The sequence below is a fragment of the Diceros bicornis genome, unplaced genomic scaffold (genome assembly GCF_020826845.1).
Source record: "Diceros bicornis minor isolate mBicDic1 unplaced genomic scaffold, mDicBic1.mat.cur scaffold_238_ctg1, whole genome shotgun sequence".
NCBI classification, from domain to species: Eukaryota; Metazoa; Chordata; class Mammalia; order Perissodactyla; family Rhinocerotidae; genus Diceros; species Diceros bicornis.
Genome location: NW_026691118.1, coordinates 295,534 through 320,229, shown reverse-complemented (window position 1 = coordinate 320,229; position 24,696 = coordinate 295,534). Strand labels below are relative to the sequence as shown.

General features: G+C 41.2%; 1 long non-coding RNA gene across 2 annotated transcripts; it reads right to left on the bottom strand.

The window, feature by feature from the left end:
- Window positions 1-1,316: 1,316 nt before the first annotated feature.
- Window positions 1,317-5,564, bottom strand: LOC131402712 (uncharacterized). Of its 2 annotated transcripts, none has more exons than XR_009218916.1 (3): window positions 5,461-5,564; window positions 2,945-2,980; window positions 1,317-1,425 (listed from the first exon to the last, which is right to left on the bottom strand). It is a non-coding gene; the product is annotated as an uncharacterized LOC131402712 (long non-coding RNA). The 2 variants fall into 2 exon arrangements; XR_009218915.1 differs by lacking the exon at window positions 1,317-1,425 and adding an exon at window positions 2,456-2,580.
- Between the last annotated feature and the right edge of the window lie 19,132 nt (window positions 5,565-24,696).

Sequence of the window (24,696 nt, the reverse complement as noted above, 5' to 3'; positions counted from 1 at the left end):
AATTTAAATTGCCCCATGTGGTTAGCGGCTCCACTATTGGAGAGCACAGTTAGACTGCTGATATTTGTTGAAAGTCTCCAGAAGAGGAGGAGGAGCAGGATGCTGGAGGTTGGTGGCACCAAGTGTTAATGCTTTTCTCATCCCCCGAAAACCTATGGAAGGAGATGTTAGGATTAGCTGACAAGGATGTGGGGCAGAATGGACACGATGTAAGTGACTTCCAGATCAATGATGTGTCACGGGAGCTCAGAGTCATCAGCCACCATCTCAGCCAATGCTTCCAATCTAGTCAACCTACATCAAGTAGGTGACCAGGCAGGAGTGGAATATGTCTCAAAGCTGGCTGCCTCTGTAGAGCTTGGTGACCTAGAACAAACACGAGGGAGAGTGGGTGAGATGAAGGTCTCCTGGGGACACAGGGGGCCACTGGAGCCAGTGAAAGATCACAGACCTTGGGGCAAGGGAGACCTGACTTCAAATCCTGGCTCTGCCCCTAGCTCACTGTGTGACCTTAGGCACAATACTCCCCTTTCTGAGCTTCAGTTTACCCCTGTGAGAAATGGGGAAGGCAGCTAGGACATCACCTCTGGACACTGAGAGAACCCAGACATGCAGGGAAAGTGAAGGGTTGAAACAATCACATAACAGATGTAAGTCAGATGGAGGAATGACGGTGCCCTCAGGGCAAGGAGAGACGGGAGAGGGAGACCCCACCTGGTCCTGGGTGTCTCTCAGCAGGGCGGTGTACTCCGAGGATGTGAGCTCCGAGTTGCTGAGGTTCCAGCTGATGATGCGGAAATGTAGCTGGTGCTCTCTCTTGATGGATAAACTCTGGGCTGCAGAGCCTGGAGCCACCGAGAGGAAGAGCAGACAGGTGGAGACACTCAGCTCCCAGCACAGAGGCATGGTGGTCCACGGGGTCAGGGTGGTGGGTGCAGACAGCGTCCACACAGGTGGCTGCCCCATCCTTCTCAGGCCTGGGGAGAGAGGGATGTGGGGACTCTAGAGAGAGGTCCTGAAACCTCTGGGGTTGGGGGCCAGAACAGGAAGGAGGAAATGGGAGGACAGTGTGGAGACAGAGAGGGATGGTCACAAAAGTGGTCATTAGGGGCAAATGCTCAGGGGAGGGTCTCACTTGAGGGAGACCAGTCAGCAACTTGAGTAGAAGGGACCCAGGCTGCTCTTCTTGAACAATGATCCAGCTGGGGAGGAAGGAGGAGGAGGAGGAGCAGGAGGGACAGGGGTTGGAGGAGGGGCTGGGTGGGATTTAACCCACCAGGAGCTGCTGGGACCAGGGTCTCACCAGGCTTTGCAGGACCCTCTCAGTGAAGTTGAACGTGGCCTAGCCGTTGCTCATGTCTGATGAATACCAGAGGGTGGAGATGGTGACGTTGACTGTGAGGGTCTTCAGGTTGTGCCCCAAAGCTGCAAGACGAGAGGGATAGTGATGGCCATCTCTAAAAGCTGGCCTGAGACCAGATCAGAGTCCTGCACTCATTGTAATCTGTCGTCTTCTGTCCCAGTGGCACCATCACCCACCCGTGTGGTCACCCAAGTCAGAACCAGCATATCTGCTCAGCTCCTCCTCCCTCCCAGTAACACCCATTCACCTTGCACACTGGTCCTCACATACACTCCCTCTCTCCATTCCTGTCCTAGCTCAGGTCTTAACTTCCTTCACCCGGACCAACACCCCAGCAGGCTCACTGGATGCTCTGTCTAAAGGATGTTCTACATGGACTACTAGAAGAATCTTTCTGAAATGAATACTTCACTAGGGCCACCACTGCTCTAGTACCACCCATGGCTCCCTATGGCCTTCAGTGTTTAGTTCAGCCCTCTTGACCTGGCACTCAAGGCTCTACTCAATCTGGCTCCTGCTGACCTTTCAGTCTCATTTTATCCATCTACTGCGGGTTAAACATTATGTTTCATGCAACCCAAATTCGTTTTAATTCTCCCCATACGGCATGTTGTTTTGGGCCGGAGCCTTTGCTCATGGAATCCTCTGTGCCAGGAAAACCCTTCATCCTCTATTTGCCAGGGTCCCTCCTACATATTCTTAAAGACTTCATTCTGGTGAAACTTTCTCTAGCAAGCTCCTCCCCTCCAAATTATGCCAGGTGCCTCTCCCCGAAATATTCCACATTGTATTATAATGGTGTGTTCATTTCACAAGACTAGGGGCTCTCTGAGGGCTGGCCTTAGACTGAATCGTTGGTATAATCTTTGTGATCAGCATGATTGCCCTAAAACCAGAATTTCACACCCTGGTTTCCCAGCTCCTGGATCACACCTGGCTCATAGGGAGTGGGGCCAGAGAGCTTCTCTTGGGAAGGAAAAGGGGCCCCCAGATACCTGTGGTGGCTTCTGGTGGCACAGGTGATGATCAAGTATGCAGGGACGTGGTGGCCAGCTCGGGAGCTGTGGAGAGGGCTGTCATCAGGGAGGGACAGAGTGGGAGGAGCCCCGAGGCTCACACGGGCTCCAGCACTGGCTGTCTCAGGACCACCATTCACAGGTGAAGCATAAATGAGAGTGAGGGGACGGGTGACTGTGTGAGTAGAGGGATGAGCAAGCCTGTGGATGAGAGAAGCCCGAGAGAGAGATAGGTGAACAAGAGTGACTGAACTCGGAGGAGAGACAGATAGGCAGAAAAATGGGCAGATGGATGGGATACCTGGAAAAGGAGGACCAAGGGCGGCGCTTTAGCAGAATTAAAGTGAAAACCACTTGGGGTCAGAATGTGGTGGAGAACATGTCTGTGTCTAAGGCTTTCTCACACTGGGCTGGGACTCTCCACCAGAACCCGGGAGGGAGAGAAGGGATGAATTAGGGCCCTTCCAGGTCCTTCCCTCACCAAGGACAGCAGGTGAAGGAGAACAAGTGCTCCCAAACTCCAAATGCAGATGGGACCCAGGAGATCAGGGCCAGGAATACTCACTGTTGGTAGTCGGGGCCACGGCTCCATAGGTGTAACCTGTGGAGAGAAGGCGAGAGGAGCTGAGCAAGAGTTGGGGTGAACATAAAGAATTAAGGGAGAGGAAGGATGTAGGGACCTTTGTGGGAAAAGCAGAGAGGAAAGCAGCGGGGACGAGTGGAGGGGTGTTCAGGGGGAAGGCAATGAGATGGAAGGTGGCTGGACCCAGTGATCACACAGTGATGAGAAGACTGAACCCAGACCAGGAGGATAGAGAGATGGATCATAGCTCACTTTAGAGCAACGGAGGGAACACAGAACTCCGACTGGGAGAGACAGTGTGGCTGTAGCACAGCCCCTCACCACTGACGTAGAGGCTGTCCCAGTCCAGGGTGAAGGAGCCCAGGTGGGTGACGCGCTGAGTCTCATGGCTCAGCTCCCAGTAGAGTCACTCTCTGTCCAGCCCGGGACATGCTGGGGTCAGAGTGGACGGTGCACATGATGTCCACCCCAGTGGCTGCCCCACCCTTCTCAAGCCTGGGGGAGGAAGATCATGGGGATGTGGAATACTGAGCAGGGTCGTTCTGGGTGTGGAAAGGGAGAGAGGGGAAGGGAGGAGGGTAATGGAGATGCTGAAGGGGCTGCTCTGATGCCTGGAGGGGCTCTCCTAGGTGTCTCCCGTGTGAGACAACCCCCGCACAAGTAAGGCCTGACTTCTTTTAGGATGTGGAGGAGGGGCCTATGAGTTGCAAAGAGGGGTGAACACACAGACCTGGGTGAGGGGGCGCCTGCAGGTCTGCACGGACAACAGCGAGAACAGTCAGTGCCCTGTGCCATCTGACACATGCAGGCAAGAAAGTACCGTTATGTTCTCTCGGTTCTACACTCCAAGGTCTTTTCTTTCTACTTCTTTCCTACTCCACAGCCATCACCCAGGCCTAGGGAACAATCATCTTATTCCTAATCTTATTGCCAGCACCTCCCATCTTGCCTATTAAGTCTTCATTCTTAACCATGAAGTCCATTTTAACCCACATGCTTAGACCAAACGATAATCACATCATCCTTCTACTCGCATCTCTCCAGAGGGTTCCCACTGGTCTTAGAACAGAGTCCCAGTCACCCTTGATCTGGTCCTGCCTGTCCCCCCTCGCCGGTGTGGCTCACACCCCTACCCCTGTGTTGACTCGGCTCAGCCATCCTTCTTCTCAGTTCATGGACACACCAGGCTCTCTGCTTCAGGGGTGTCCTCATGCGGGTCCCTCTGCCTGAAACGTTTTCTTGAACACACTCCCACACCCTCACTCCAGTCTAACCCTCCAACCAGCTAAATCCAGTCCCAACTCCAGCTCTCAAGCTAAATATCAGCCCTTCTCAATAGGGCTTCTCTGCCCCCTCAGGTTGATTCCCCTTGTGCCAAACTCCCGCATCACTCTCATCATTAACTTTTCAAAATCCAAATTCCCAAATACAATATAAATTCCATGGAGGTGGGACAAGGTCTCTCTGGTTCTCCAGGTCCCCATGCATGTGGCCCAGGGCCTGGCTCATGAGATGAGGAACCATCCCGGTTTGTCTAGGACTGTCCTGGTTTGAACACTAAACGTCCTGTGTCTTGGAAAACCCCACTGTCCTGAATAAACGAGGATGGTTGGTCACCATTAATTATACACTCAGAGACTATCTATTGCATGACAAGCACACATTGCCCTCAAGAACATCACAGGAAAGCTAGAATGAAAAAGGCACACACACATACACACACAATTAGTAGAGGCCAACAACTAAATACAAAATTACTTAACAAGATTCTCTGCAACATGAATCACCAGACCGTTATTTCAGAAAAGTTTCAAGAAACAAAGTTAATTCCCTTTAGAAGGCAAGGTGGAGAGGACAGTCTTTTTGGAGACTAGCGCCCTTCCCTTCAATCTACAGTGTTGCTTAGTACTCCTCCAAATGATTTGAAATGTCATAAAGAAAAAAATGCTCAAAATGAATCTGGTTACTGGCAAATTCAATTTTAAATTTGTTATTAATACAAAGAAGTTCCAATCATCTTTTTCCCTGAATGCTCCTTTATTTCAAATTTATGTGGAGGATTTATAGGACTTTAGAAATCAAATTGAATGGGTCTAAGGAATGTTGCTGAGTATCCCTGCTAATATTTCATGGGATGTCTTCTAATACTACATACACACGCAAAACATTTCTGTAGTTATATATAAATCCTGACTTTTGAGTATTATGCAATGCAAGTAAATCTATATTTTCTACTATAATACACATTTTCAGTTATTTAGGTTTGTTTCATGTGTTTTTATTTGCATATAACTGTACTTACTGAAATATTTACCACACAGAACCACACACAGCTTACCATTTTTCCATCCATCAAACATCAATAATTTTTCTCAAGATACCTTCACTCTCAGTGACTCCATGTGGTGACAACCCGAGCCCAGGAAAGCCCACTAGCAGGTCTTCTGCACAGCGGAGGCTGCCGGAACCTGTTGGTACCAGGTCCACAGGGTACTCACCTGGTCACACAGAAATCCATGGATCAGCAAGGACAGGTGGACTCTGAGCCTGGTTTCACCTCAAACTTGAGCTCCACGGATGCTTTTCGTGTCTGAGGGGGGAAAAAAGTGCAAACAAGCTTTTGAGGCCTTTTATAGGGTGTTGGATGGAAAGGCCAACCCCATTCACTTTTCTTTTTGTATTTACTGATTTAACGGTAAGTGTTGGCCGTGGCTGGATTTTCCCGATTCCTATCCAGCCGCCTGCTGCTCCCCGAGATGGGAGAAAGCAGCTTCGTGCTGTGTGCACTTGAGTCACTCAACTCACTTGGCTGGACAGAGACTTTTTCGTGACTCTGGACCCTTTAAACAAGCTTGTCATTTAGGGACCCTGTAAGGGACTCGCTGACTTGTCAACAATTTCCACACTTCATTCAGGGCTCGGGAGATTTTCAGGCCCTGGAGCAGGTTTCCCAACCTCGACACCACTGACATTTGGGTCCAGATAATTCTCTGTTAGGCCGTCCTGGGCCGTGGAGGACGCTGAGCAGCATTCCTGCCTCTCCCTCTAGATGCCAGGAGCGCCCCCATTAGTAACAACCCAAACATTGCCTCCAGAAGCGGCTAAAGCCCCCTGGGGACAAAATCACATGGAGGACGGTGACGGGGACTCGGAGGAGGGGACGGTGGCGCCCGGAGCCAGGAGGAACAGCAGCCTCGGGGGCCCTAGCGAACAGCCCTGGGGAAACGGGGCTCCGGGAGGAGGGAGGGACGCCAGGCCCTGACAGGGCTGCCCGCCGCCCAGGCCCCTCCCTGGACCTCGACTGGAGCCGGGACCGCCCGCTGCTCACCGAGCCCCCCCCCTGAGGGCGAACATCCACGGGAATGCGGTCCGCGCCGAGAAGACAGAACACACCGCACAGAACGCCCGCTCCATCCATGCCGCCGCCCGCGCTTCCGGTTCCGGTCTCGGGTGGGCGTTCGGGGAGGATGAACGTTTGGGGGCTGCGGGTTGAGGCGGCGGGCGGGGCGAGGCCGTGCACCCCAGCCTCACGGGAGGTGTCTAGTTTCTAGAGTGAGTGAGAAGCTGGAAAGCGGGCTGGGTCAGCACCAGGGACAGGGACAAAATCTAGGGGCGGGGCTGTGTGCAGGAACCAGTTCTAGGGGCGGGCTGTGGGCGGGACAAGGCTGTGAGTGACAGCAGGCCGGGGAGGCAGTTTTATGGGCGGGAACAAGGGTGCAGGCAGGGCAATGAGCCGGTACCAGGCTGTGGGCGGAGGCAGGCCCAAACGTTGTGGGCGGAGACCAGTTCCAGGGGCGGGAAGAGGCGGGGGTGTGGCTGGAATAATTCAGGCAGACTTCACAGGGGGAGGAAATCAGCTCCAGGGGCGTGGCTGGAGGCGAGGCTTTCCGTGGACCCCTAGACTGTACAGGTAGCTGGATGTTGAACAGCTGTTCTTCATTCCTTTCCCCACCTTTACACAGCCTCATAGAATGATGTGCCCATATTCAGAATTCTAAATTTTTTGTGTGTTTCCTGTTCTTAATTTCGTTAAAAAATTGGATCATATATTCACATTTCTCTACAACTTGCTGTGCCAAGCCAGTAGATAAGGATATAATGCTATTTTAATTTTAAAAATCTGGGGGGAGGGAGGCCTACATTGTAGGTGCACGTATAGGAAAACTTCAAAGAGTGGTGCAAAGTCAATAAAATATTCTCACTCTACCACTGTCTCCCGGTACTTTTGCACAGAGATAAACATCCTTTCCTCCTCTATCCTTCCAGACATACTGTGTATATGTGGGACTGTGTATATGTTCAAGCCCAAAAGGGATGTCCCCAAGCAAAACCTGAAGCCCATGAATTGTCTCATGCATCAGAAGTTAATGAGAAGAGATTTAAATTTCTGGTGGAAGGAGATGAACCAGTGATGAATCCATAGGAAGACAACAAAGAAACAAGAGAATTTTACCATTTAAAAGGTCAAAGGAAAAAGTGAGAAAGAAAATGTATTCATACTATCTGACGTCACACATCTCTGGATAAGATTCATATGCTATAAAATAGTAAACACTTATGTCATAAAACAGTAGACATTGAATTTTGATTTATCCTAATTCATTAAATAGTTATATTGGGCAAGGGGAATTATGTTTTTAACATATGTAAGAACTCTTCGTGCTGATTTTTTCAGAGAAGAAAGAAACTATAAATAGTCAAAAGCTGAAAAATGAAAAAGCTGTATGAGTAGCTAATTTAGAAACATAGATTTTCAACCAGAAAATTAAAGAAGTTGTTTTTGGAACCAGAGTCAAGAGTGGGGAAGGTAGCTTTTCATTATAAGGCTTGGAGTATTATTTGAGAGATGTGCGTATACATACACACAGACGCACACACACGGGAGCCTGAATTTGTATTCCAAAGGGATCATCAAACTCTACAAAGAATTTGTAAAAAGGATTCACGTTACAAGAGTAGAACGTATTTTGAAAACTACAGACTTCAAGCATTAAAAAAGCTGTCATCATCCCGGTGGAAAAATAAATGGGGCATCACTTTCCAATCCACATGTTGATAAGCATTTTACATACATTACTCTTGAGTATTCTCACAGCAACCCATAAGGAAGATGGTATTATCTATCTCCATTTTGCAGATGAGGAAATTGGTGACAGCATATTGCTAAAATTTTCATATAAGTTCTCAATAGATATTGTTTTATGTTAAAATTGTTTATTGAATTTTCTTTTCATTAATAAAATGATATGTGTCACTCTTACAAATAAGCAAAGGCTGTGTAAAAACAATTTAGCAAAACGAAAGTTTTCTTTTGATATAATTAAATATAGCAATCACTTTATTATTTTTCTGCTGTCTGCCTCACATCTACGAAGATGGTTCCTATCCCAAAGGCTTACTAGAAAACTCTACTAAAAATCAAGAATCAGGCAATACCCATATTATGCAAGGTTCCTGAATACATGCAAAAAAGCCATTATAACAAATTTTTGTACAAAAATCTTAGATCATTCATGAACTGATAACAACACAAATCATGATTAGGCAAGGTATTTCTGTAGAATGAAAAATATTTAAACTTTAGACATTTAGAAAGGTAGTTCATTACAGTAACTAATGTGTATAAGAAGAATTTTTTCAAACTCACTAAGTGCCAGGAAATCATTTGACAAAATGTACTGCAATATTATTCACAATAACCAAGAGATGGAAACTACCTAATTGTGCACCCGTGGGTGAAAGGATGAAGAAAATCTGGGGCATCTATACAATGGAATATTATTCAGCCTTAAAAAGGAAGGAAATCCTGTATTCAGAATTGCTTGCCTGGATCATTTCAGTAGCCATGTGCTTTCTTCCTTAGTACCCTCTGATCCATTCGCCAACCAGGAACCAAGGTGATCCTTTTACAATGTAAGTGCCACAACCTCTAATGGATCCCAAAAAGAGATTTTGGAGGTGGACTGCCTGTGTACCAGCTGTGTGACTTTGGTCAATTATATAACCTCTAATATTCCTCATCCATACAATAGAGGTTAATAGTATTGTCTCCATGGCATTGTTGTGAGGATTAAATGAGTGAATACATGTCAGATGCCTAGAAAGTGCCTGGCACATGTTAAGGCATCATGAAAAATTTAACTGTAATTATAACCAAATTAAATATTGTGATGGCCTATTAATTATGTTGAACCATATGAAATTTCTAATATTCAACCATTTTGACCCATTATTATTGTTGAATAAATGACAAAAGTCTAGGCAGGTTTGTTAGAGTCAAAAAGGATTGGATAAATGAAAATATTATTACAAAGAATAAGCTGAAATAGATTGTTTTGCAATTTACAAAGCAGTTTCTCATACTTTGTTTCATTTAATCTCTATAGAATGCTTTTCAGGGTATTATTACCACTGTCTCTGAAGGAGTAACTGACTTTCCCCAAATCAAACCACATTAAATAACACAATTAGAGTGGAAACATCATTTCAAGTATAAATCCCATATGATATTTTTTTCCCTTCATAATATCATCGGTCCTCTCAAGAAAGTGATGAAATAATGCTGATTCATAGGAACTTATTCTTAAAGAGACATACTCTCAGATGATAAACACTATGTCTTTGAAACAGGGGTGTTGCGAGAAGAAAGTTGGGACCCACGCTTTCTGGGTTTTCAAGTCCATGATTAGACTTCTGGTAAACAGTCAAAGAAGGGAAAGGGTGAATAATAGTCCAGAATGAAAAAAGTTTGACGTATATGTAACTTTATTGATCACCTCAAGATTCTCTTTTTGTTTATGGTCTGTGTCACCCTACTAGAATATAAATGCTCTTAGGGTAGATCACTGCTATCGTGCAGCAAGTGGTAGGCGCTGAGTAAATATTTATTAAAGGAATGAAAGTGGCCTTGAATACATCTGCTGTTTACTCACCAGAGAACAGCCTCATAGCAGGCAAATGGCATCATTAACAAAATTTTAAAAATCATATCCTTATTAGCTTGTAACCATGGATACAAGGCTCCCATTTATTTCATACTTTCTAAGTACTTAAGCATTCTGGTGTATTAGGGAGTGTTTCTACAGCCTTGCTGTAAAATAAAGCAAGACTTTTTGGCCCATTGATTGCTGTTTCCAGCAGGGCCCATCTCTATACTTACCTCTAAACAATTAACTATAGATTTGTTATCCCAATGAACAGCGATTTGGTATGGAACCTGTTTTATCAGTGTCATGCGAAAGTAGACATTTGATATGTCTTTAAGGGGTGATATGGATAATAATGTTGATGCAGAAGAAGACAAGTGAAAATTCTCTCTGGTCTTTGTCAAGTGCATCTGGGTGAAGGGTATCTTGTTGTCACTGGATTTCAGAACTCAAAAAGACTCGTCCAACTCTTCATGTTACTGGTGAAGAAACTGAGGTCTAAAGAGGTTGAGAGATTTGACCAAGACTAATTCCTGGGACTAGAGAAAGATCCTCTGATTCTCAGCTGGCCACATTGTCATAAGATCTCCAGCTCCAAACAGCCAAGAGAAGCAAGTCTGTTGATTTCCAGGAAGAAATGATTCCCCTTCATGTTTTTACTTTTTCTCCCTTAGATGTCTGCTCTGCCCTGACAAGGAATTTATCTGATATTTACACTACACTTAAGAAGAGGAAAATGCTCCTGGCAAACACTTGTGATTCAGTGTGGCACTGGAGAGCACAGTCATGAAAAAATGAGAATCAACAGAATAAGAGGTAAATAATATTAGAGAAGAAGAGAAAATCTATTATTTTAGTGGGACATAACTTATAAAGTTTAGAACTGGTAAATAAGTGCAGTAATGTATAAGGAAGCTAGATTCCTATATGAAACATCAAAACTACTGTTACATGAGCAAGAATTAGTTTAAACATGTAAATAATTATTCCATTCATAAGAGCAATGAATGATTTAAGAAGAGTAGTTAAAATAATTGGAACTACACATTAGTTATATGAAGAAGATTATAAAGAGATACAAAGCGTGTAAAAGCTCTGATTAAATGGAGAGATATACTATACTTGTGATTGAAAACAGTGTTTCAAAGATATCAATTTTCCAAACATTATTCAGATTCCATATGCTTCAAATCAACTTTTAAAATGATGTAGTGTTTGTTTTATAGACTAAAAGATATCCATTTGTAAAATAAAACATTGGACCATCAACTAACATTATTCACAAGTAAATCATTCCAAATGGATTATAAGGGCTAAAATTAAAAGTAAAAATCCCCTGCGTATAACAGTGGTGGATGACAATATAGAAGAATATCCATAATCTTAAAATTAGTGAAGCTATTCTTAATATATATGCTTAAAGATGTTTGGTTGAAAAGAGGAAGGAGAAAGAGTAAGATGGAACATGATATGGTCTCTGATTTTCTTTCAGAGACTTAATCTAGAGAAAAATATTCCAGTCTATGATATTTGATAAAGAAATAGAAATCTGTGATAATTACACAAATAATGAGAGGACATATATAAATGGTAGAATTATGTATCAGTTAGCTTCTGCTGTATAACAAACCAACCTAAAATTTGGTGGCTTCAAATAAGAATAGTTTATTTTTTCTCAAGATTCTGTGGGCTAACTGGGCAGTTATTTTGATCTGGACCTATTGGTGGCTCAGCTGGGATTGGCTGGTCTAGGACGGCCTTACTCACATATCTGATTGTTGACTTGAAGTCACCTGGAGTAATGGAGATGTGCAGTCTATCTAGACTCATTCACATATTGATGGCCTCAGGCTTCCCAAGGGCAGACAGAGAAGGACAAGGACCAACAATGAGCAAGTGTTTTCCATGCCTTTGTTTATGTCATTTGCTAATGTCCCATTAGCCAAAGCAAGTTACAAGGCCAAGTCTACCCAGAGTCAACGTGGGATGCTACGACCAAACAGACAGTGGGAGAAGACTAATGTGTGGCCATTTTCGCAATCTTTCACACATAATTTTAGAGGAGAATTAGTATGAATGTTTTTGTATTTTTTCATTTGAATGCCCGAGGAAAATTGTACAAAGCCAAAAGAAACGTAAAGCAAAAAATTAAGTGGAGATATAAGGTAAGTTTAGTTGGTACTTAAAGTGGATCTGCAAAAATGTGGTAGTTTATTTTTCAAGTGCAGGCAAGTTCTTGTGACCTATGAAAATAACTTACATTTCGATTATTTTCTCGCTGAATGTGTTTTATTCGTTAACACATTTGATGTGTTTCTCTCTGGCCTTAGGAAAACAATGTAGCACTTGGGAGTAAAGATGCAGCCTAATAGCCCCACACTGGAGACCAAGATGGAGCGGACATCCACAGCCACCATGACCTTGCCCTTGGTGCTGTGGTAGATGGGGAGGAAGGTGACCCAGACACTGCAGAACACCAGCGTGCTGAACTTCAGGAACTTGGCTTCATTAAAGGTGTCAGGCAGGTTCCGGGCCAGGAAAGCCACAGTGAAGCTGCCCAGGGCCAAGGAGCCCAGGTATCCCAGGACACAGTAGAAAGCAGTGACCGAGCCCTTGTTGCACACGATGAGGATGTGGCGGTGTTCAGAGTGTGCATCTGTGTCAATGAAGGGAGGAGAGGTTCCCAGCCAGATTCCACAGAGACTCAGCTGGATAAAGGAGCAGATGGGAATGATGAAGTTAGGTTCCTCTGCCACCAACCACTGCCTCATCCTTCTCCCTGGTGCAGTGACCTTGAAGGCTACAGCCACAGTCATAGTTTTGGCCAAGACACTGGAAACAGCCACAGTAAATACAACTCCAAGTGTGATTTGTTGAAGAATGCAGGTGGCTGTCTTGGGACGACCAATGAAGAGTAATGAGCAGAGGAATCAGAGGGTGAGGGAGATGAGCAGGATGTAGCTGAGAGTCCGATTATTGGCCTTGACTATGGGAGTGTCTTGGTGCTTCACAAAGACCCCCCGGACCACAGCTGTGAGGACAGAAAAGCACAGAGCTGTGCAGGCCAGGGCCATGCTCAAGGGGTCCTCATAAGCCAGAAAGGTCACAGCTTTTTTGAGGCAGCAATCTCACCCTCTGTTGACATACTGATGATCTGGACACTTCACACACTGATCCATGTCTGGGGAGAGATGCAAAGTGTCCTCAGTCCAGGTTCAGTCATTCTCTCTCATTTGCATGCCCCCAAAGAAGGCATTGGGTAAGTTTAGCCAATTATCTTCCTTTGTTGCTCCAGGCATCAAATAACAGAATGCTCTACAGAGAACCATTCCCAGTTAATACTGCCCATCTTATTTATGATTAAGTAAACAAAGCTATTATCCTTCTCAGTATTTATCTTGCATATTCATGAAAGCACTTTTTTCTCAGCAGAAAACCAAATGTCCTCCCTGTCTCTCTGAGCTATACCCCTGTAAGCTATGGCCTAAATTTACTCATTCAATGAGCAAGCAGTTATTGGAAAACCTCCATGAGCCAGATAATATGCTACATTCTAGGGAAACAGAGATGACCAAGTCATAGACCTCATTCCTCGGGAGTTTCAAAATGAGACCATTTCTACCATCTAAAATGATCTCCAAAACATTTCATCTTGATTTCACTTCCACCACTTCTGTTAAGATTTTAGTCACTTCTCTCCTATGTTACCACAAGATCTTTTTACTCTGGTTCCCTGCCCTTGTCCTGCATCACAAGTGATACTTTTACATGTAAGTGGGATCATGTTTATCCTCCATTAAAAAATCCGACAAACTCTTAGGAAGACCAAAAAGACTGTATAACCTTGGTCTTGCCTACCTCTACTACCTCTGCTCTGATTTTTAAGATTCCCAAATCTTCATGTGGTTCTGAAACTGTTCCGTGCCCACTCATCCTTGCAGGTATCAATACATGCTTTTTCCTTCTACAGGGGCATTGCTCCTTCCTCTTTATGTCCCTTTAAATTCTTTCACTTTTCACTTTTAGAACTACAATCTGCCTGATAACGTTTTCTGTGGATGGTGTGAGTTAGGGTTGGCGAGTCATTGCCTTCTCCATGAAGACAGCCAATTTACCCAACATGGTTTATTGAAAAGGCTTTCATTTTCCCACTCATCTTCAGTGTTTCCTTGTAAATCAGACGTCTATACGTGAGTCCCTATATGAGCAGCTTGTATCTGAACTTACCATTTGGTTCCGTTGATTTACTTGTTTATCCTCTTGATGAACCTCCTCTATTGTGATGCTATAATACTTGATGTCAGGTACAGTAAGTCCTCCCACTCGATTCTTTGTCTTCAAGATTTTCTTAGCTAAGTTTTTCCTTTATCATTTCCATAAGAATTGTATCAATTGTAATTTCCACAGAACGGGTCAGCATTTTAGCTGCAATTTTGTGGAAGCTGTAGATTAATTTGGACAGTTTTGATATCTGTAGAATTTTGAGTCTGTTCAGTCACGAATTTGATTTATCCCTCCACTTCTTTCAGCCTTCCTCCATTTTTCTAAATGCTGTTCTATAAATTTATGGACAAAAATATTTTGAAAGTCTCATTAAAGTTATTTCTAGGTACTTCATACTTTAAGATGTTGTAAATGTCATTTTTCAAAATTTGAATTTTGAATGCTTATGACGGGTAGATGGAAGCAAAACTTTCTATATTAACCTTGTACTCAGCCACCAATAAACTCAGTTAATACCTTAATTTATATGGTTTTTACATTTATACTATAATATCATCTGAAGATAACATCAATTTTACTTCTTCCTTTGAAGTAAATTATTCCTTTTATTTCTTTTCCTGCCAATATTGTATCAGACAAGACCTCCAGTCTAACGGCTTATAGAGGCAATGATGTTGAACATTTTTCTCTTATCCTTGCTTTCAACAGTGCACCATGAAGTTCCATTCTGTGAATACTGTGTATGGGAGTAAGAGAGTTTCCTTCTGTTCCTGATTTGGTAAGTGTCGTTTCTGTTGTTGTTGTTTGTTTTAAAATATGAATAGGTGTTTAATTTTACTAGTTTTTCTTACAGTTATTGAGATTATTATTTCTCTTTTTTCAGAGATTAGTGTACTGAATTACATTGCGTGAACCTAATTTGGTCATGATATGTCCTTCTTATAAAATATGGCTAGATTTGGAACCTTGATTTGATTTGATTTTTTTTTTAGTATAAATGAATTTAATCCAAGAAAGAGAGTGGCCTGTAATTTCCTTTCCTGCAATGATTTTGTTAGATTTTGGTAGCAATGTTAATCTCGTCTCTCAAAGTGAGTCAAAAAGTTTTCAGTTTTTCCTATTCTCTGGAAGAGTTTGAGTAGATGTATATTATTTTTTTCTTGAATATTTGGGCAGATTCATCAGCTTTGTACCAAATAAATAGCTTACAATAAAAGTTTGTAGAAATGTTTTAAAGGATGGTCTCAATTTCTGTAATAGGTATGGCAATATTCAGATTTTTCATTTTTTCTTGAGGCAGTTTGGTAACTTTTATTTGCCTAGAAATTTGTGAATTTTCTCTAAATTTTCATTGTATCAACATGATGTTATTTATGTTTTCTTCATGTTAAAAATTTTCCATATGATCTGCACAGATTACTCCCTTTTCAGCCTTGGTATTATTTTGTTGCAATTTTTCTCTTTTTTTGAACACTAGTACTAGGATTTTATTGAGCATATTTGTCATTTATTAGAATCTAATTTAGTTTTATTTATCCTTTTGATGTTTGTCTTTTATTTTGTTAACACTTCCTCTGATATTTATCATTTTGTGCTTTCTCTTTTCCTTGTGTTTACTTTTCTGCTCTTTTTATAGTTTGTGATGAATGCTTAGAACTTAGAAATTCAACCTTTCTTTATTTAAATATACACAATAATATATAAATATATATAATCTAGGATTATACATTTCTCTTTAAGGATAGATTTAACTCCACCCCATAAGATTTGATGAATAGTATTTTTAATTGGAAATACATTCTAATTTCCATCATAGTATACTCATTAATCATCGGTTGTTTACAAGTGTATTTATTAATCTCCAAGCATGTAGGAATTGAAGTTAGTGGATGTAGTGTTCTTTAGATGTGCATATGGAACATATACCCAAACTTACCACACGCCAAATGTGCACGTGGAAGCTTTATCCAAATTGATGATATGCCAGACTATATCATCAATCTCAGTACATTTCAAAAAAATTGAAATTATACAAAAGATGTTGTGAAATTAAGCTTCACATCAATCACAAAAATAAAATTAGATAATGCCACCATTGAGGGGATTCCAGTATTGCACCATTTAATATCATAAATCTGAGTAATTCCAAGATGTTAATTATTGTATGAAAAATCTTCAGGGTTGGTTTTCTGTCCCTGTTCTACTTCATGACCCAACTCCCAAACCCACATTGTCTGTGTTCTACACATGTTGAACCTTTTCTCAGTTCCCTAGAATATTAAATGCAGGGCTAATTTGCCAGTTTCTGCCATTTCTAAGAATTCCACCAAGAATTGAATTCGCCTTCATTAGTCTGATATAATACTAATGCTACTGCCTCTATGAAGAAGTCCATGACACTTCCCTCCCCACAAACATATATACTATCACTTATTTCATCCCATGGGTCTCTGCGTACCTATATTGCAGCCCTATGTCACCACCTTGAATTCACATCACTGCATGTTGTCTCCCCTACTCACCTGTGAATTGGAGGAGATCAGAAAACAAGCTGTACCATAAGCTCATTGTACACCATGGAAATACTTACTTCTTAAATCAAACACAACCTTTCTGAGCTCCTGCTCTGTGCCAAGAACAGCACCAGACACTGGAAAAATAAGGATTTGTTCAATGTGATCTAAATGTAGCTTTAAAGAAGATGAAAATTAAGGACTTAGAATACCATGTGTTAGATTCCATGAGAGAGATTTAAGTTAGTTACTGTGGAGTGGTCGTAAAGGGTTTCCTTGAGATCATAATGCCTGCAATGATGCTAAAATGAGACAAGCAAGCTAGTTCAAGGTAGAGAGAGAGAGTATCATTTTGGGAGGAAATATTATTGGCTATAAAAGTTAAATTACTAAATGGAGGAAGGCAACATTTTGACACTGCAGTCCTCATCAGAGCTTTTCCATTTCTTTGGGAGAACCGTGCATACAAAAGAGAGGTGGAGAGCCAGCCCTGATAGCCTAGTGGTGAAAGTTCAGTGCTTACCACTTCGGTGGAGTATGTTGGTTTCCTGGTCATGGAACCACACCATCTCTCTGTGAATTGCCATGCTGTGGTGGTGGCTCACATAGAAGGACTAGAATGATTTATAACTAGGATATACAGCTATGTACTACAGTTTTGAGGACAATAATAAAAGAGCAAGATTGGCAACAGATGTTAGTTAGCTCAGGACAAATGTTTCCCTTCAAAAAAAAAAATAGAAGTGGAGAATGTCGCTGCAAGGCATATACTCACCTATCTCATTGGAAGTCACATTCTCTGGGCTGGGAATGCAAGCAAAACAACAGGCAGAATTGCTCTCTTGAGGGCTCTTCCTGAATCCCGGACTGCAACTCTCACTGCATGCAGAGTGTGGAGTTTGGAGAAAATCAGACAACACTTGGTAACAGCTGTGACTTTTACCTAATTTTCAAGTAACTAGAGTGTTTTAGAGTATTGGGCCTTAACAAACTTAATCTTGAAATACCTAAATCCAATTCATTGGTTGGACGCCATGCTTATTGTATGATATAAAACACTGGTACACCTCAGAAATACTGTGGGTTTGTTTCCAGAGCACCGCAATAAATCAAATATTGCAATAAAGTGAGTCACACCAGTTTTTTGATTTCCTAGTGCATAAAGAAGTTATGTTTACACTATACTGTAGTGTACTAAGTGTGCAATAACATTATCTCTAGAAAACATCTACATAACTTAATTTTTTTTAAAAAATTATTCCTGAAAATTACTAACCACTTTCTGAACCTTCAACAACTTGCAATCTTTTGCTTATGAAGGTCTTGCTTCCATCTTGGATTGTTGGTAAATGAAAAAATTACTTCAGTTGGAAGTGAATTGTTAAATTCCCATATGTGGCCCTTTATGAAGCTCTGAGGGGACACAAAACTCCAACAAGATTTTGGTTATTCATGTGTGGTGTAAGTAATTGTGATTGGGTTCAAGCCACCTCAGTAATTCCCGTGTCCCACTCAATCCCCTCCTCAGACAAAGACAATTCTTGACCACGTGGAGCATGTTGGGAATATTCTCCTACTTTCACCTTAAGTCCTAGACCTTCTGGAAAATTCCAAAAGTTGAGAATGGTTTACTCTGAATCTGATTTTCCTTCATCAGCCAAATTCACTGAGTCACCAGCAGGATTGTTAAAGTCTATGTTCCTCAGAAAGGGGTGCAGCTAAAAGAGACACATCATCCTGTGGTGAAGTGGGCCCGGGTGTTAAAGAGAAAAACCCTGAATTGCGGACAGCCTTTCATTGTCTGTAATCCTTGCTTCATAATGTACCTTTATTACAAGTATCCAATGAAGTAAAGCAAATGAAATCATATGGAGAACTACAATATCACAATGTTTCTAAAATATCAGTTAGTTTCAAGAGAAAATGCCTAAAGACAAGAATATCAAGATGATCAGTGGTGATAGGATTCAGACAAATCTTGAGTACAAAGTCCAATCTAGCCACGCTCATACACTCTCTGAATTTTCCCAGACCATCAATCTGCAAAATGATGTTAGCAATACCTAAAGTTGTTTCAGAATTAAATGAGATCATTTATGTAAAGTATTCACTATGATGTTCAGCACCAGATAGGCACATAAAGGACAAGTTCTCTTCTTCTTGTCATTGAGGAGCTTCATGGGAGAAGACAGGATATTCCCTATTGAAACATTAGGCAGGCAAGATGTTGGGATACTTTGTAACACAAAGCATTGATATTGACTCATAGCTCACTTCCTCGTTGCCACTAGAACCTTCTTGTAAATGACTTACTACCCAGGACTAGATATACATCCTAGAGAGTGAAACAAGTATAGAAACTCTTGTGCTTTTCTTGGAGAAAGAATCCTAACTGCTTGGTTTGAGCACCTGTGGAACCATAAGAAAGTCACTTTTACGAGCGTACATTCTGTTAAGTCGAAGAGACTTTACCTGCCAGGGACAAAACACCAGACCTTCCACACTTCGCATTGGCTGCATTTCTGCATGTTGAAGAAGCATCTTGTGAAGGTTCCAGGCCACAGCATACACAGCATTTTACATACTGTAACTCCATTCAGTCATGCTTGTGTCAAAAATCTGCCAAGGCAGCCATCCTAAGGAGGCATTAGGTGGACAATTCTCCAGTGTTTTACAGTAAGACTCAGAAATTGTGCAAGGAATAAAGGGAAACCACAACATAGTGAGGTAAATGTCTTCTGGATATTTGGAAGTGTTAACTGTCTGGATAAAATTTTCAAAGCCAGGGACCTCACTACGGTGGTGTGAAAAAATGAGAGTCCCATGCAATGAGTCAAGGATGAAATCGCTCTCACTGTGGATATAATCCCACTCTGATGTCGTGACCCAGACTTTCCATATCACTAAATACTCCCAAGTAGAAAAGCTCAAGCTTATGAGAGAGTTGGCATCACCATAAATGATAACCACATTCCCTTCTGTTTCCTCTACTTGCAAATCCTATGGCCATGTCCTTGAGTAATATGACCTTTCAGTCACAGGAATCATTTCCACAAAGGTTGCACAGATTCCATTCCGGTCCATCTCTCCTCTCAAGTCTGAGAGAAACTCAACACCTTTCTTGTCTTCCGTGATGACCAGCCCCACCCAGATCCAACTGAAATGAAGCAGCAAAGAGTCCATGCCAATGGCTACAGATGTGTCCCTGGGGGCCATCTAATAGAGAGATGGAAACTGCTCATCATCATTCAGGGTAAGATCAAAAGGACCATAGGTAAGCTAAAAGGAAAAGACAATTGGAAGCAATATGAGGAAGGGGATTGGCAAAAATCACACTCTCAGTCCTGAAGGCTGTTCAGCAACACCTGGAGTGGTAGAAGGGGACAATTGCTCATTTCATTTTCTAATCATTTTCCACTCCCTGAAAGCTTTCTATAAAATAAGATCAGTCAGACTTCCAGGAAACTGCTTTGTCTCCTTCTCCCTCAACCTTCTCTCTACTCCAAATAAAGGAAATGTCATACTCCATCGAGGTGCTGTACACGGACCCTTTGAGATCATATCCTTTGAGAGATGCACAAACCCAGTCCCCTCCTCTCTTCCTTTTTAAGCCCCTGAGAATGGCACCAAAGGAGACGTGGTTTCATCTCTCCCCATCCCACCCAGTCTTACCTGTGGAAATTTGTACAGTTCCAGCAGTGTTCCAATCTGGGCAGAAATTGCCCAGGTGGTTCCTGTAAGGACCGCTAGAGACTTACTCTCTCTCCTGCAGTCGTAATTAGGGATGTTCTTGCCCAACCCTGAGAGCCAAATCAGGGAACTCTCCAATGTCTTCCTTTCACTGGGCAGGGCATTATAGAGATCAAATCCCAGAGACATGTTGGGCAAGATATAGGGTTCCTGTTGATTTCCTCAATGGCAAAAACCAAGGACAGAACATACTGGTAGTTCTTGTACTGAAACCTGCATAGAAGGATAAGGATCCTTAGGGAAAATACTCAAAATGATTTCCTTCAAACGCAATACAATGACTTTATTAAAATGAATTTGCTATTGACTCGAATGTCTGTGGCAACAGATGGCACTCCTGAAGCCTTAGAATTTATAACTAAAGAAAATAACATGACTCCAGCTGTGGAACATCCTTACTGAATTCCACATTCATGAAAGAAACGGGTTAAATACACAGAAGAAAGTCCAATGGATGGAAAAACAGATCACATTCAGAGTAGACTTGTAAATGGCTCTTTGGTTCAGGATCCAAAATGCTTGTTTATATGAGCACATCATTAAATCCTTTCTAGAAGAGCAACAATATCAGCATGATATTGGAGAAAGCTCTGGAGAGGAAGAATAATTGCAACTAAAAGATACATGACAAGCATAGACGCATGACGTGCATGATGAGAATGGTGCAACAGAAGGCTGTCAATCAAATTGCCTAACCTCTGTCCCCTCAAACCTGTGCGTCTGCCACCATCAAAACCAGGAAACTAAGGTGAACTTCAGAGATCCAATGAAGGAGGAATCATCAACAGGCAGGAACAATTGAAAGAATCAAGAAGGACTGAAAGGACTAGCAACACTTAGGAATCTAAGAGAGAGAGCATTGTAAAGTTTAAAAAGCTTCTCATCCATTTCTTATTTTAAAAATATAAAATTAAAATTAATCATTAACATCTTTAACGGTACCTATTCCTGATAGCCCATATTGTCTTCATCTTTTCTACAAAATTTCTAAACACAAATAACACCTAAGACAAAGAAAATTCTCTGCATTTCTATTGCCTGGGATTTGTAATAGCATCAAGAATAAAATAGAGCATTCACTTGTACTTATTTCAAGTGTTCTATTATTTGAGGATTGATTAGTACCCTAGTTCATGCTCACTGCTTGTTAATGCTCCCCGTGTCCCTGTGAAGAATAGGTGTTCTTCACTTGTTGGGTATAGGGTTCGATGTGTATCCATTAAATCCAACTTGCTAATTTGTTTTTCAAACACTCTATTATTAGATATATGTTATTCTTTGTCGCAGAGGAAAGTTGAAATTCTTCACTATGATGATATATTATGTCTAACTCTCCTCTTCCTCTGCCTCCTTCTCCTGTACTTCCTCCTCCTCCTCTGACTTTTTCTTCTTATCTTCTCCTTCTTCTCTTCCTTCTCCTCCTTCCTTTCCTAGTTGAGGCTATATTATCTTCACATGACATCGTGTGTAGTATAACGACTATATCTTCATGATAAGTTGAACTTATATACCATTGGGGATTAACCACTTAATTCCTAATGATGCTTTTTTCCTCATCTGTTTTATCTCATATTATTATAGCTACCCTGGGTTGATTTTTGATTGATATTTTCCTAGCATATCTTTATATCTTCTATTCTGTTTTGAATTTCTAGTTTTCAATGTATTTTAGTTTTCACAAGTCTTGTAAACAAGATACAGCTAAATTTATCATTGTCGCATCAAATTTAACAATCTGTATTTAACTCGAGTATTTATTCCATTTACATTTGTTGTGATTATTTATATACTTCTTTTGCTCCCACTATCTATATGTTTTCCTTCTATTTTTTCCACAAGTTTTATTATGTTATTTCCATTTAAAATTTATTGATTTATACTTGTTTTCCATATTCTATTGTATATCCTCTATTTGGGTGAGAGTTATACTCTCTACTTCTATTGTACCACCAGCCCACATTGCCTGAAGTGGATATAGTTTCTCATCTCCTGAGAAATTTATAGACCATTTAACTTTCAGTTTTACCCTCATGACTCACTTGTTTTTGTTGTACAGTACTTTATTTCTCCTTTTTCTTTACTCTCTCTCATCTCCATATCTAAATTATCTTTCATGTTTTTTAGTTCCTTGTCTTTCTATGCTGCATTCTATTTCCTTCAGAATTCAAATTTGGTTTTATATTCTCTCTTCTGTTGTAGAACCCATCTATGAAGTTTTAAAACTCAACAGTTATGTATTTTTAATCTCTTAATGTTCTATAAGGACCTCTGCCAAATATGTCATATCATTTCTAGAGTCTCCTGTTTGATTTTGTTATTCCATTTTTGTTGTTCCATTTTTTATACACAGTTATTTTATATCTTGAAGTTGGTAAGTCTAATAGTGAAGGTTTTAGTGTTTAAATCTATTGTTTTATTTTTAATTTTCTTATGTCTTATGACTCTTATCGACAATGGCATGTATTCCTTATTTGTTTGGAGAACTTTGATTATGAGCTCATATTTGTCTGATTTTAATGTGTACAGAATGTAAGGCTTTAGTTCAGATTCTTTCCTCCAGAGAAGAATGTCACTGGTTTCTGCTCACAGTCATGTGAGTTGACACCAAGCTAAATGCCTTTTTTGTGTGACTCACAACTAATCTGTGAGTCCCAGATTCATTCCCTCAAGTCACTGGTGACTCAAAGACAAATCCTTTCATTAGAGGATCATACTGGCCTTTGACCACTGGGTGAATCCAAATTTGTCTAGTGCTTACAATTTCCTTCTTCTGTCCTTTGAGACTTGGCTTACATCATGTGAACTCAAGAATGTAATAACATTATATTTTATGGAAGATAGTGTTATGTGGAGGGAAACCCCTTTGAGGTATCTAGTCCTCCATACTCCTAGTATTTCATTCTTTTGGATACTTCTTTGCATTTCTTTCTTTTAATAAAAATTCTTTCTTTAACTTGAAAAGAAAATAAATTTTAAAATCAAACGTGTGAGTTTGGGGGTATAGAAATAATTTACACGCTATTCAACAAAATAAGTTTAAGATATAGAAAATTTTACAGTAATGTATGTATGGATTAGGTACATTTAACTGAAACTAAGAACCTCTATTTAGAACATATTTAATCAAATTTTAGGAGAAGAATCATTGAGATGCACACTCCAGGAACATTCTGTTTCTGTGAGGTGCACACATAGTACACATATACCTGATCGCCATGTGACAAGCCATGATATGGCCAACTTTAGTTCAACTTAGTTCAGGTGTGATATGATCAATTAAACTTGAAGAAGGGAGAGTGTCCAGAATGTCCAGAAGCCCCATGTGTTTCCAATGTTAGAGCATTAAATACTGAGAACAAGGAAGGATGGTGCAGGTGTTGTATAAGTAAATTGCAGGTGTTGTATCAGTAAATTGCAATGTCTAAAGAGCAGAAAACAGCATCCACATTAAACTTATTGCAGATTGTGTCACATTTCTCAAAATAAAGCACTCCTTTCAGAAGAAAAATGAAGAATGTTTTTGTGTCAGTTGGGGCCTCCAAATGCTGAGGTGGAGTTAGGAGTACAAGAAGATTATTGTGGCATAACACCTGTGAAAAATCAAAAGATTGGGTAGGGACAGGCTGCACACTCAGATACGGATTTTACTGCCTCTGAAATGAAAAAAATAAGGAATGTTAGGCAGAGGAGCTTTGAATCACAATGTGGAGATGCTAGTCTCCACCCAATACCTACTGAATCAGAATGTTTGGGGTGGGATACAGCAAACCTTCTGTGTTTTAACAAGCCTTCCAGATAATTCAGATCCATAATCAAGTTTGAGGTTGATGGGTTTCAAAAAAAAGCGCTGTAGCAAAGAAGTGAACACTGAAAAATTAAAACAGTTGTCTCAGCACTTTGTGTTATTGTGATTTTTAAAAAATGCAAAACACAAACTACTTTAAAGAATGTGCATAAAATTTAAAACAATCTTCATCCAAGAGCTTAATCTATACTGGATTAGGAGAAAAGAGACACTGGATTTGGAGAAGAAGAAAAGAAGTAAAATACTAATTAATTTTTCATCTAACATTGAGGAGGCAGTGAGGCAAGACTTTAGATTCTGGGTTCTTCTTATTTCTCATATTAAAAATATTGTAAAATAAGGGCCAGCCTGGTGGCATAGTGGTTAAGTTTGCACGCTCTGCTTTGGTGGTCTAGGGTTCGTGGTTTCGGATCCCGGGTGCGGACCTCTGCACCACTCATCAAGCCATGCTGTGGTGGTGTCCCATATAAAGTAGAGGAAGATGGTCATGGATGTTAGCCCAGGGCCAATTTTCCT